The sequence below is a fragment of the Arachis duranensis genome, chromosome 10 (assembly GCF_000817695.3).
Source record: "Arachis duranensis cultivar V14167 chromosome 10, aradu.V14167.gnm2.J7QH, whole genome shotgun sequence".
Taxonomy (NCBI): domain Eukaryota; kingdom Viridiplantae; phylum Streptophyta; class Magnoliopsida; order Fabales; family Fabaceae; genus Arachis; species Arachis duranensis.
Window position 1 is genome coordinate 4,533,742 of NC_029781.3, and position 3,191 is coordinate 4,536,932.

Below are 3,191 nucleotides of genomic sequence, written 5' to 3' on the forward strand. Positions count from 1 at the left end.
ATATTAAAATTAATTATTAAAATTAGTTACTAATATATTTATATATAAATATATATATAGTTTAATTTATTTTTAATATGTATTTATATTTTAATACGTATTTAATATTAATGGCTAATTTTAGTGTATATATATAACATAGTCAATTGAGATAAAATATGTTATTAAATTATTAAATTAAAAGAATTAAACTAAAAAATTGAGTTAACAATCAAGTAAGAGTGAAAAATAATAAATTATAATGCCCTTATCATTTTTCATGTAAGAATTGGATTCGTAACAAGGAGTAGTTAGTGTTATCAATTTACCGTCGAGACAGTCAATAATGTATGTGTTTGTTCAAGAACCTTTGAGCAACTCCTACACTTATGGCCTGGTCCACTGAAGTGTCTCAACTCCAACTCAATACATATAATAGAAACCCTAGCTCACCCAATACATATAATGGAAATACACTTACGAAAATTGTTGTTATTACTATATTCATTCTCTCTATTTTTTTCTTTGGTTCCTTCCGATGCTCGTCAAAAATTAAAGCAGAGTTTGATTATTGCTTGTTATATTGTAATCGATCGTAATATGTATGATCTATTTATATTACATCATATACCCAAAACTTATAGTTTAGTGTGTGTACTCCCTTCATGGTGTTTATTAGCTCAAAATTCTCCGAAAGACTATCTTGTTGCTCGCAACGTTGCACGTGGAATCGTTGGAGTTAAACCACTGAAATGGGAAACGAAGCTAGAATCATATACTCTTGCGCACTTGATTAAACATAGTGAAAATTGACATCCGGAGTCATCGGATAATCCTTACAGTTCGAACTTTTTGCGTGGTGATTATGGATGGTGTCTGTAAAAACCTTTCTGGAATAGAAGCTGTCGAAATATGGGTGGCACAGAAAAAATATTACGATGAGCAATCCAAGTCTTGTGTTGGTGGTAATTGCTATAACTATATGCAAGTTATTACGAGTATCGCCACACATGTGGGTTGCGCTAGAGTGAGGTGCTACAATGGATCAATCATGATTAGCTGTAACTATAACCTTGGTGGAATCTAATAATGGTAAACGACCCTAATAATTAATTAAATAATAGTTACCATACAAATCTACCATACCATTTATATAATAAATATATCGGTAATGTTAAAGAAGAAAAAAAAAGGGTTAGAATTTATTTTATTTAATAATTAATGAATGTTAAATAAAATTAATTTTATCTATTTTTAATTATTTTTGTTAATTATCAAATATTTCCATAAATATACATTCCAAGGCTGTAGCGCCACTATTGTAAGTTGGGTATAAGATTGTGATTCAGAGAGAGTGCACCGTATTGCATCAAGAAAAAGGTTTGGTAATAAAAAAATTTTAGTTACAATTAGTCAAAATTTTTTATAAGAGTAAAGTATCGTTTTTGTCTCAAACGTTTGGGGTAAGTCTCAAAGTTGTCTTTAATGTTTCAATCGTCCTATTTAAGTTCCAAACGTTTCAAAAATGACTCAATGTTGTCCTGCCGTTAGGGATCCGTTAATAGAATTGACGGCGGGACAAAATTGAGATGATTTTAAAACGATAGGGACTTAAATAAGATGAAAATATTGGGGACAAAAATGATACATAGAAATAAATTTTAATTTTATCCTTCAATAATATCAATTTTTACTATACATAGTATTCAATTATTTTTTAGTCACATCTAAGATGAAAGTAATGAGACTAAAGTAAAATTATAAAAAAATAAATTTATTTAAAATAAAAATAATATGATTAAGTGTAATTTATTTAAATATAATTAAAAAATAATTGAATATTATGTACAGTAAAAATTAATATTATTGAAAGATAAAATTAAATTAAAATTTATTTGTATGTATCGTTTTTGTTCCTAACGTTTTCGTCCTATTTAAGTCCCTAACATTTCAAAATCGTCTCAATTTTCTCCCGCCGTCAATTCTGTTAACGAATCCCTAACGGTAGGACAACATTGAGTCAATTTTGAAACGTCAGAGACTTAAATAAGACGATTGAAACGTTAGGGATAACTTTGAGACTTATCCCAAACGTTGGGGACAAAAACGATACTTTACTCTTTTCATAATTTATTTTATTTATATAACTTAATAATATTTTAATTTTTTATTTCACTTTTTTATTAATTTACTTATTATATTTTTATTAATTTCACTTATTAATGATATTAATTATAATACCATATCTCTAATTATTAGACATTCTTGTAATTACTATTTAATATTCTCCTTTATAATTTGAATATTATTTTTAAGAATACAATAAAACTAATGACAATTAAAAACAGTAATAATAATATTCATAAATGTAATTGATTTTAATTGTAATTGATTTTTATTTTTTTTTATTTATTTATTATCATTACATGTGTGGAAAAATGTAAAAGTTTAGTATAATAGGTTTTTCATTCTTAATCTAGATCATAAAAATTGTTTACTTCCTCGGGCAAAAAATTATAATTCTATTTCAATTACAAGTACAAGTAGGATAAGTCAAGAAAATTTACAAGAAGGAGTTGAAAAATAATTTAAACTACAGACAAACTCACATGATAAAATTATTGTCAGTCAATTAATTTTTGAGAATATGAAAAATCACACAAATTTTGATGAGAAATGGTAATAAATTGATTAATTTTTTTATTTTTATGTGCATTTATAATTATACTGTACTAACTAAGTTTATACACATAACATTCATAAGTTCATATATATATAACATCTATAATTACATATAACTAACATCTAAAAATTAAATTGATATTTATTAGATACTAGTATTTTACCCGTAATACTATTACGAGAATATAAATCTTTTAAAATTATGTCGATCCTGGTATTATAGATTATGACACGAAAAATTTATAGCATTAAATTACTTTTATAAAATAGTCATAAGGGACAAAAGTCTCTGTCGACTAAGAAGACCAGAGTCTTAAACAAAATTAAATAATAAGTTTTTTAGTTATTATTTTCAAATGAAAGAGTTTAATTTTTTACTTAATTTTAACATTCATTATCTAAAATTTAAAAGAATTTAACATGTATATTTTTATATTTGATTAGGTATTAAATTTATTACACAAATAGAAATAATTAATTTTTATACTTGCTATTTAAAAATAGTATTTTTTTATATATATAAAAATATA